This window comes from Pteropus alecto, unplaced genomic scaffold (genome assembly GCF_000325575.1).
Source record: "Pteropus alecto unplaced genomic scaffold, ASM32557v1 scaffold146, whole genome shotgun sequence".
NCBI classification, from domain to species: Eukaryota; Metazoa; Chordata; class Mammalia; order Chiroptera; family Pteropodidae; genus Pteropus; species Pteropus alecto.
This window is the reverse complement of record NW_006442107.1, coordinates 16,896,015-16,908,153: the sequence shown is the minus strand read 5'-3', so window position 1 is coordinate 16,908,153 and position 12,139 is coordinate 16,896,015. Positions and strand designations below refer to the sequence as shown.

General features: G+C 31.3%; 1 protein-coding gene across 5 annotated transcripts in view; it reads left to right on the top strand.

The window, feature by feature from the left end:
- RNF138 (ring finger protein 138) overlaps positions 1 to 12,139 on the top strand; it is a 34,857-nt gene that overhangs the window by 2,185 nt on the left and 20,533 nt on the right. The window lies entirely within an intron of this gene.

The following is a 12,139-nucleotide window of genomic DNA, read 5'->3' as shown; positions in this document are numbered from 1 at the left end:
ATTTTTCTGGAAAGAATCATTTTAGGTCACTATCTCCCCTCAAAATTCCAAGCACTTTGCTCTGGTCCACTTCTCTTACGGGATATTTAAAATCAGACTAATTTGGTTTGACCTCAAGGCTATGGAAAAGAGAGAGGAGATGATTGTTGAGGCCCTTTCTCAAATCATCTCATTGTCCCTTGGATTTGACCAGACTAGATATGGAAAGGAAATGAAATATAGAGCAGTTTTTGTTGATAAAAGGAATATATGCTACTCTGTCATCCTCTTCCATCTCCTGTCTTCAGCCCCCAGTTTGTTAGTGATGAGACTAGTGAATAGATCATTCTTTGTTGTGTCAGAGAGAGAAATGATTAGAACCTGAACCAAGGTAATGATAATGGAACTGGATAGAAGAGATTCCTGACGTTTTAAGGATATCGTGTAAGATTTGATGATTATATGTCCAGTGGTTAGGTGTGTGTATGTAGATCTGGAATACATGGAGCTAAAGCTGTGAGTATGGATGTAGCCACAGAAGAGGTATATAAATTGAAATATATCAGAGGGCCTAGATAGAACAAAGTGCTGGAGAATACAATTTTAAATATGGAATGGAATAAAGTGCAGCGTGAGGAATGGACAGGATAGGAAGAAAACCAGGATGGAGTGTGACAGTAGAAACACAAAAAATTTAAGGAAAACAGTAGTTAGTGTCAGATGCTTAGGTCAGATGTGATATTTTGAAAAACATGTAAAGATGACTTATGAATATTAAAGTTGAACAGGTATTCAAAGTAAGTTTTCAGAAGGTACAGACTGGTATAGTGGTAAGGTATTTAACCCTTTTGGTGTTTTCCTTTGTTATTTTCAAAGACTCTTTGAACCAAACTTCCTTTCTTCCCTTTTTTTCGAATGGTCAAGGGAATAAAAAGCTCTTGTACATTGTTAGAAGTAAGCTCCATTACAATGAAAATTACATGTAATAACAAGTTAATGCCTTGTCTTAAAAATGAAAATCTAATCTGTTTGCTTTTGGGCATCTCTGTAAGGAAGCATCTTTTAATATAAGCTAAAATAAATCAGCTTCTACTGCTCATTAAATACAGATTTGTATGATTCTCTATTAACTTGCTTTGGATTATCCAGTCCCTGAATTTTCAGTTTATATTTCTGAAATATTTTATAATATTTCAGTTTATATTATAACTTTAACAACTTTATTGGTATCTTATTTGAGCATATATATTTTTAAAATTTCTTCTTTCTACAGATTTGTTGTAATTCTGAAAGCCAGGCTTACATGGGTTCTTGCCAATTTAATAAATGACTGCTCTAGACTATCTTTTTTTTCTTAAGGCTTTTAAGACTTTATCCAAATCCCCTTAACAAATAGTTATTTATAAAATGGCATAATTTTAAAAAAAAAACTTGTATTTTATTATGTAGTATAAAATTGACTTAACATTTTAAGTCCTGAAGGCCAGCTTAAAATACCTGATTTTTTAAAAAAAGTTTTTTGAGGAATGATTTTGATTATAGACTAGGAAAATAAAAGGTGCCAGATTTTAAGTTAATTAATACTAAAATGGGAGCATGATGGATAGCAAAGTTGTTTTTTTTCTCTCAACGTCTGTTGATCAGACTTTTGTTAGGAGAATGGATAAGTAACAACAGAAATTCATCTAGCATCTGTTAGTTTAAAGTTAGGAGAAACTTAAACATAACCTTTTAAGTTGTTTCAGCGTAATGCGCTATCCTAAACCCACAGGGCCCTTTGATACCTGAAAGTAGTTTTAGTAATCTTGATTTGTATCTTTTTTGCCCTTCTCCTCCTACTTGGTTTTGAAATAAGCTATCTATGCAGATTCAAATGGTCCAGCTAAAGGGAGATGAGGAATAAGCAGTTTTATATCTGAGGACATGCGTTTGGTGCTGTAGAGGAAGGAACAGTAGAATTGAGAATTGGAGATAAAGAGCATGAATAACTTCCCTTTGTACCTCTTATCACAGTTAACAGTCAACATTTTTGGAATCAGATGAACTGACTAATGTTACTCTCCCACTGGTTAGACTGTAAGCTCTATTAAAGGTAGTAAGTAACACAGGTCTACTTTTACTTACCTGAGCCTACTGTATGCATTCAGTATTGAGTAAAGGGTTTGTGTTCAGAGACCACAGCTTACTAGCTGCATCACTTCATCAAGTTATTTAATGCCTTTTATCGTGTTTTCTTGTCCATAAAATGGGTAGAAACATGTAACCTATTTCACAGGGTTGTTGCAAGGAACAAATGAGGTAATGTTTATGAATAATAATAATGTTTATGTGTTTTATGGTTTAAAAAAATAAAAATATAAAATTATGTCAATTTAATAACTACAGCATCTAACTAAAAGCTAGATTATTTTTTTATTAACAATTTTTTTTTTGACGTACGGTATTGGGATTTACTTATTGCTCATAAGTCTACAGATCAACTGTGTTTTGATTGATGTCAGCTTGTTCATCTGGGCTTGGTTCCAGGTTGCAGGTTCCTTTCAGGCCTGCTCCACATCTTTTATTCTTTTGGAGTCAGTAAACTACTTAGGGTGTGGTCTTCTCATGCAGAAGTGCAAGAAGTAAGTGGACAAGCATATTTCCAGTCTCTGCTCATATTCCATTGATGGAAGCAAGTCACATGGCCATGCCTAGCAGCGGTGGTGAAGGGAAGTATGCTACCCTTATGGTGGGAGGGTTGGGGAGTGAATCCTTGCTGAACAGAATTCAAACCAGCACAACATTGAAGTGACTCATATGGCCTTTTCCGATTTCTACTTTGGTTAATGGTACCTTAGGGTGTCTGGCAGTCTCGGTATAGTAGTCCCTTTTATCAGCGAGGGATGTGTTTCAAGACCCCTAATGGATGCTTATAATCACAGATAGTACCGAACCCTATATATGCATATGTTTTTTGCTATATATACATGTCTAGGATAAAGTTTAATCTATAAATTAGGCACGGTAAGAGATTAACAACAATAATTAATAATAAAATAGAATTATAACAATATACTGTAATAAAGGTACATGAATGGCTTTGGGTTCATTAGGAAGTAAAATAAGCATTGCTTGAACACAAGCACTGTGATACTTGGATAGTCAGTATGGTCACTGAGATGACTACTAAGTGACTAATGGGTGGTGAGCAAAGCATATTATATACATAAAAAGCTAGATGATTATTGTAAATAGGAATCTATTTCATCTTTTTTGGTCCCAATATTTATTACCAAAGGAATTATTGTGAATGGAGAATATTGTAATTCAGAATTTTAAAGGTATAAAGAGAATAATATGACTCCCTCAGTCACTATGACCTTATATAGCTTTCCAGAGATATGTACATAAACGAGATTATAAATATTATTTTCTTGTTTTTCATGCTGTATTCATTCTTTTGCACCTTGTTATTTTCATTTTACTGTCTTAGAGATCATTTTATATCCGTACATAAAGGGCCTTCTTATTTTTTAGTTGCAGTGTTTTCATTCATTTATTCAGCCAGCATTGCCTGTCCATTATATACCTTGCAGGACATTTATTTGGTCTTGTCCAAAACATCCTTAGAAATGTCCATGCCAGCCCATCTACCTAACCCCATGCACCAATACCAGCTAGGCTATAGAGGTAAGAAGGCTTATTATTGGCAGTACAGTCACAATTATTGAACCAATAATGATGGCATTTTTTTTACATATTAATCCTATAAACCAAAAGTATAAATAAACATTAACGGGCTGTTTGAACCCATGGACCTTTTTTTGGCAGGACTAAATATCAGGCAGGGATCATTTAGCGTGAACCAAATATGCTCTTGGACGTTTTCGATAGGACCAAATTTCAAGGACCTTTTGGTGTGAACCAAACGTCTCCATGGATGTTTTGCACAGGACCAAATGTCTGCTAATCATTATGTGCCAGTACTATCTAAATACTAGGGCTGGAGCATTCAGCAAACCAGATAGAAATCCGTGACCTCATGGAACATATTTAGTGTTCTAGTATTCCATTGTTTGATGTATCATTATTGATGAATATTTAGGTGGTTTCTAATTTTTGCTGTTGTGAGTCATGCCTCAGTGATTAAACTTATATAAATACCATTTCACATGTGAGAGTTTTTCCTGTAAGATTAATTCTCACAAGTCAGAATTGCTGAGTCAAAGGGTAAAATACAAGAGAATTTGTCAGCTGTGTTAAACAAGGATTATTATAGCTTTATTGAAGTTTTTTTAAAGTATGTAAATGTTTTATTTTGGTGAAAAATTCATCATGTTAAAGGCAAATATTAGTAAATATTTGAATCTAGTAATTTAGTGAAGTGTTTTGTACATGGCAGGTGATCATGATTTTGATTTGAGGACTGCAGATTGTATCTTGGGTTAAGAGATTTAATAGTTTTTGGATTAGATTAAAGTAAATTGGCATTCATTGCTTTAACAAATATTAACGAATGTGTCTTAGATGCCCAGCTTTTTTTTTACAGTGCTGGGCATACACTGGTAAAGAAATAGATATCCCTGCTTTCTTGGAGCTAGTGTTGTTGAGACATTTTAATTCAGATATCCAGATAACCATGTAATTACAAACTGATATGGTCATAGAGAGGGGACTAGATCTAGAGTGGGTTGATGAGTTTGTGGGTAGAATGGGTAGGTAGCCAAAGAGCCTTTTTTGGGGAGTGATATTGTTGCTGAGATTTAAGTGATGTGTAGTTATTAATTTGTAGAGGGCTGTTTTTGTGTATAAATATTTCTATGCGGGGATGGGGAAGGGGACATTCTGAGCAAAAACCCTGAGGTAGAGGGAACATGCAGGGCCTCGTATTTTAATGAAGATGCATCTTTTATTCTTCAGTCTCTTAAGGTTTTTTAACTTTGTATTTTTTAAGCCTTAGTTTCCTCATCTGTAAAATAAAGGAACTTTTAAAATATTCCTTTATTTTTAAGAATTCAAGATAAAGTTTCTGCATCTCTGCCTCACACATGAATGTTGCTTTCCACAAAATTGGGCTAACTTACAAAATGCCGTTTGTACTATAAAAGTGTATCTGTATGCCGTCATCTTTGCCAATTTTTTAAACAGTTTTTTTTGGTAATTTAATATAGTTCCTAATGGTGTCTAGAAGTCACTTTAAAATTTAATATTTCTTTAGTTGCTAGCAAGGCTGTGTGTATTTTTCCATATTAAATTTTTATATGCTAATTTATAATTTTACTATTCACAGAATGTGCTCTAGGTATATTTGTGATCATTTTTATGGGTATGTTTAATGATAATCTATTATAACTTATTACTTAAACTTATCTTACATTTTCCTATTCAGTTATGTTCCTTTTGTATATTACATTTTATATGTTCAGACTTGAGACATTTGATTCTCATTAATTTTATAACACTTCATTTTTTTTCTATTTGTTGTATCTTAAAAATAGTCCATTTTTTGGACCTACCTGAAATTTACTGAGATATATGATGTTTGTCTTTGAATCCTTTTTTTTTTTTTAATTAAAAGAAAAAAATTTTTTTTTAACGCCTTCATCACCTGGTATTCCTAGGTGGTCTCCCATCCAAGTGTTAACCAGGCCCAACCCTGCTTAGCTTCCGAAATCGGGCATGTTCAGGGTGGCAAGGAATATTAATTTGCCATTTTTAATTCCATTTACTTCAATATTTCCTAGAGGGCATTTTGCATTGTTTTAAAAATCTGCATAGTGTTTTTGAATTCTAGAAATAATTTAACTCTGGGGATTCGTCACTTTTATTAATTAATTTTGCTGTTTTAGCACAGTAATGTGATTCATTAAATGTTTTTTGAGAATATAGTATATGCACGCATACCTACCACGAGTGCCTGCATGGATGCACACAATGCTGTTAAGTCCCATGAGGGTAGGGATTTCTGTCAGTTTTGTTCCTTATTTTATACCTAGTATCTATCTGTTATGTAGTAAGTACTTAATATATATTTATCAAGTGACTATGCATTATAATATACAAACATAATTTTTAAAAATCTGGTAGACTAGGTTTGTCACTTTTGCTCTTTTAAGTTAAACTTTAACCTTTTTATTTTGAGATCATTGTAGATTTAAATTTAGTTGTTAGAAGTAATACTGAGATCTTGTGTACTCTGACCCAGTTTCCCCCAGTGATAACATAAATATAATGAGGATACAAAGTAAAGGCATAGAACATTTCCATCACCATAGAAATTTCTCACATAGCCTTTTTATAGCCACACCCATTTTCCTCTTGATCCCATTCCGGCCCTCTTAACCCTTGGCAAACACTAATGTTCTCTATTTCTAAATTTTGTCATTTCAGGAATCTTATATATTTCACAACTCTGTAAATATAGTAAAAACCATGTAACTGTACACTTAATGAGTGAATTGTATGGTATGTGAAGTATATCTCAATAGAGGTGTTACCAAAAAAAAAAAGGAATGTTATGTAATGTTATATAGATGGAATTAAACAATATTATGTAACTTTTGGGGATTTCTTTTTTCCCTCAGTGTAATTTTCTGCAGATTTAGGTGGTTTGTTGTATCATTTGTTAGTTCCTTTCATTGAAGAGTACACAACCGTACATGGTATGCATACACCATTTGGTGTGGATGTGCTCACATTTTGGTTAACCATTCACTCACTGATGGACAATTGTAATAGCCAGTTTTTGACTATTACAAATACAGCTGCTACCAACACTTATGTATAGGTTTTTTTGCCTCTTTTCCTCTGGGATAAATGCCTAAGAATGCAATTATTGTGTCATGTGGTAATTTTATGGTTTGTTTTTTAAGATAATGCCAAACTGTTTTCCAGTGTTTGTATCATTTTACAGTCACACCAGCCAGTGTATAAGTGATCCAGTTCCTTTGCACCCTCACTAGCATTTCTCACGATTGTTTAAAAATTTTAACCATTTCAGTAGGTATATAGTGACATCTCATGATTTTAATTTGTGTTTCCCTAATGGCTAAGGATATTGAAGATCTTTTTGTGTGCTTATTTACTATCTATATATCTTCTTAGGTAGAATCATGTCTTTTCATGTCTTTTGCCTATATTAATTGGATTGTTTGCTTTTTTACTGTTGAGTTTTGAGACTTTATGTATTCTAGATACCAGTCCTTTGGTAAATAATATGATTTATACATATTTTCTTCCAGTCTGTTTTAACAGTCTTTTGCAGAGCAAAATTTTTAATTTTTATGAAGTTTAAGTTTTTCCTTTAATGGAATGTGCTTTCAACTCTGTGTAGCTCTGTATTGTGAATATTTTCTCTTTTTTTTTCCCCTAAAAGTTTTATAGTTCAATGTTTTACACTCAATTCTGTGTATTAGTTTTCTAAGGCGGCTGTAACATATTACACAAACTTGGTGGCTTAAAATAACAGAAATTTATTTTCTCCCAGCTTTGGAGGCCAGAAATCTGAAGTCAGTTTCAGTGGGTCAAATTCAAGGTGTTTGCAGGGCCTTCTGAGGCCCTGGGGACCACACACCACTTCAGTCTCTGCATCCATTTTTAACATGGTCGTCTTTGTGTCTGTGTCAAATCTCAATTTGCTATAGAGATTTGTGATAAAGATACTTGTGATGGCATTTAGGACCAACCTGGATAATTCCAGGTAATTTCCTCATCTCCAAATCCCTAACTTTAATTGATGTATTATGATATAAGGTAATAGCCATTTGTCTTAGGGATTAGGAAGTAAATCTGTCTTTGGATGGCTATTACTTAGTTTACTACAGTCTATTATCCATTTTGAGTTAATTTAATAAATTAATAAAATGGCAGACTTATGTCTGTTCATTTTTTTGCCTATGGATGTTCATTTGCTCTAGCATCATTTATTGAAAAGTCTGTCTTTTCTCCATTAAATTGCTTTTACATCTTTGTTAATTAGTTTTGCTTTTTAAGATCTATTCCTGCCAGTTCAAGTATCTAATAAAGCCCTTTTTGTATTTATTACTTTATTTCAACTAGAAATCTTTGTTTTCTTCCTTTCTGTCTTTACATTTTGAATAAACGTAAAGTCCTAAGTTAATTTAAACCCAATTACTTTTTTTAGTTTCTTATATGAATTTCATTGTTTTTGTTACTATCAGTAATCTATAGTAATATATTTAATATTTGGAGAATTTTTATGATACAGTTTATTCAATTTATTACATGTAAGTTTTTGGTTTAATTTAGGATATTTTAACAAAACAGTTTTGTCATCCAAAGTGATTTTTCTTTTCTATATTTTATGCCTTAAAATTTTTTTTAGACTCGATGTCAATATTTTTGAAAGTAAGCACTAAATAGAAATTGTTGCACTTGTTTGTATTTTTCAGTAAAAATTCATTCAGCATTTTTTTTTTCATTCAAAATTTGACTAATAAGCCAGGCACCAAGAAAAAAGGCGTGTCTCTCAAGGAACACAGTCAATAAATAGTAATTTTCTATTAAATAAAAACTGCTTCTAGGAAAATGTTTAAAAGCTTTTAAAAAGATTAATTTATAGTTTAGCTAAGGATAATTAACATTAATGTAAATTAACCATATCCTATAATATAGAGTATCATATTATTTCTTTTGATTATATTTTTAAAATGTTTTAGACAAGATAGATATTGAGCTTTGAAATTTTCTAGTGGTACGCTTTAAGATGATTGCAATATCAATATTTAAAAATTTGTAAATTTTACGTATAGTTTATTTTGAAATATATTGGCTGCATGTTCTGGATAAAGTGAAATTACACATAGGAAAATTAAAGGACAATTGTACTTGGTTTGCTAAGATTTGATTTAAGATTTTTTTTAAAGCAACTATTTTACATCCTTCTGTTATATTACCATTATGCCCGATTTAGGACTTTTGTGTATATGCTTATAAGTAAAATTTATGAATCTATAAATTTTTTCTGGCTGTGAATTTTTTAAATTAAAAGCATATGTATCTCATATGCTTTTAAATAGAACTATTTGGATAACATTCTATATAATTGGATGTATTTTAGAAACTGTACACTGTATTTGGAATTTTGAAAACTAGCTTTGTAGCAAATTATGTTTGTTATGAATTAAGTTATGAATTATGTTTATTATGAAACATGTAATTGTCTTTATTGTTTAAAGACAATTACATGTTTCATAATAAACATAAATCATAACCTAATTGTCTTTATTGTTTAAAGACAATTACATGTTTCTTGGGGATTTATTGGAATAATACTTTTTAGATTTCATTATTAAATACTATGATTTAGATTTTGTTATTAAATATTATAATTAAGGTCTCGTATTATGATTTCCTAACTAGTCTATGCACTGTGTAAGTTATTTTTAAATAATTACACTCTTAACTTTAAAATGTAATGTTTTATGTTGTAAAGGCAATACATTTTAATGTAAACAAAAAGTTAACACCATAGAAAAAGGATATGTCCCCCTTGATTCCTCTTCTCATTGCCAGAGATATAATCCTTGTTAAGAGGTTGGCATATTTTCTTCCAACTCTCTTCATGCATTTATAAACATATACATACTTTAAAAAGTACAGTTGGGATCAAACAATACACATCACATGATATCTTTTTTCACTCAAGAAACTCCTAATTTATCTTTACATGTCCTTACATCTCCTTAATTTTATATTTGTTCCTTCCTTCTTCCTATAGATTACTTTTTCTTTTGAGAAATTTAATAGAGAAAAGCATGAAGAGTTAAGAAATTGACATCCATGTTTCTATCACCCAGAGTTTACTATTAACATCTTTAATATTTTAATTAAAACATTTAAAAAGTGTATGATACATTCACATCATTCAAAAATCAAACAGGTATAAAACAAAAAGTTTTCTTATTCCTGTTGTCACTCCCTGCATCCTCCTCTGCCTCACATTTCTCTGGTATATATCCCTGTTGATTTTTTTGGTGTCTTTTCAGACTCATTTTTGCTTATATAAGCAGATAGTGTAACATACATTCTTTCCTCTCCCTTTTTTTACACAAATGTAATATACTATGCATATTGAAAACCATTAATATTTTTTTTGTATTTGCTTCCAATATCTATCTACCCCAGGGAATATAAAACATTATAAGTAAAGATAAAATCTTTTCTTAACAGTTATTATAATGAGTAATGTGTGTTTTTTTAGGCTAAATTTAAACTTTAAACATATATGCATCTATAACCAATATACAGCAGTGTTGTTTTGGGTGTGCCCAACCCTGTTTTTCCCATATGCCCTATTGCTTTTATTGGATGATTTTGCATTTTGCAGTGAATTTTAAGGAATGCATGTATTGTGGTATAGTAGAACTGGGTCTTTCAGAAAGTATCTGAAAGTGCTGACCTAACTCTGAGTCCTTATATTGCTGTGTCACCCAAAAGAAAGCTATTTAGCAATATTGATATCAGACAAAATTGAGCTACCATTACAAGAGTGGGAGACATTTCATGTGGATAAAAAAGGAACGTGATGAACTGTTATGCACCTACCAACATAACTTTATATAGATGCAAACTGACATAATTGTAGGGAGGAATTGGCAGACCCTCAATTATCATGGGATATTTAAATTCACATCTAAAAGAAACTGATTTTCACTGCAGATTACATAATTACAAACTGATTTTCACTGCAGATTCTCCTCAAAATAGAAGGAGAATCTTGATGTTCAACCACTAGATCGCATTAACAGATTAAAGGAGGAAAAGCATGTGATCATTGAAATGGATGCCGAAAGCATTAGATGGAATTCAGCCTTTTATTATAAAATGTCATAGCAAATAGGAATAGGATGGAACTTTCTTTATCCTAATGAAGAGTAGCTTCCCTAAAATCTATAGCAAATATACTGAATAGTAAACCCTCGGTACTTTTCTGGTCAGAAATTAGACAAGGATATTTGTATTATCTTTACCATTTAATATTGTATTTCAGGTTTTAGGCAATTCAATAAGAAAAGAAGATATGCAAAGATGGAAAAGGAAGAAATAAGATTATCATAATTTGTAGATGATAAAACTGCATACAAAACCCTAAGAGAACTCACAAACTGAGAAGTAATAGGAGAGTACGGAGAGGTTCTAGATAAAAGAACGACAGACAAAAATCAATAACTTTTTTACTGACAATAATCAGATAAAAAAATTTAACAGGAAAACTAATAGCAATAAAATAATAATGTATAAATATTTAGAAAATTTAAAGTATTTATTAGAATAAGTCTAATAAAAATGTACAAGTCTTCTATAGGGAAAATTTTAAAACTTTATTATAAAGCATGTGATCTGAATAAGTGAAGAAACATAACATTTATGGATAGAAAGATTGAATAAAATTAAGATGCCAGTTCTTCCCCCAGATAATTCTAAAAATGCTAATGCAATTGCAATAAAACTCAGCATGATTTTTTTGTAGAACTTAAAAAACTGATTAAAAGATTCTAACGATGAGTTAGTGACCATGAATGATTAAGAAAATTTAGAAAAAGTAGAACGTAGGGATAGAATCAGCCCTACCAAATATGACATATTGTGAAGCTATAGTAATTAAAATGGTATGGTATTGATTTAGCAGCTCATAAATGATGAGTAGAACATATTAGAGGCACCAGAAATAGTCCCACACATATATTAGAACTTTTATCTTTAATAGATATGACATCACAAATCAATGTGGGAAAAGATGACTTGTTCAGTAGAATAGTGTTTGAGTAATGGCTTTTGCATATGGAATATCTACTGAATTCTATACATAAAAATATTTTCCAGGTGGATTAAAAACTTAAATATGATGAGCAAAACTTAAACTTTTTAGATGGAAATGCAGAGGACTATTTCTGACTTTGAGAAGGGGAAGGCTTAAGACTATGAAAGCACAAATTGAAATTTAGGAAAAGGTGATGAATTTAGATTACATTAAAATTTTTTAAATTTCCATATCAAAAGATCACAATGTTAAATACAAGTGATAGACTGAACAATGATACTCTTGTTCTGTAACAGATTATATCAGAATAGATTGGTTTATATGTGATTTTTCCTCTTGCACATTGTTGTTTTAGGCCATCAGCAAATGGCAGCTGAAGCAAAGTACACTAAAACGCAG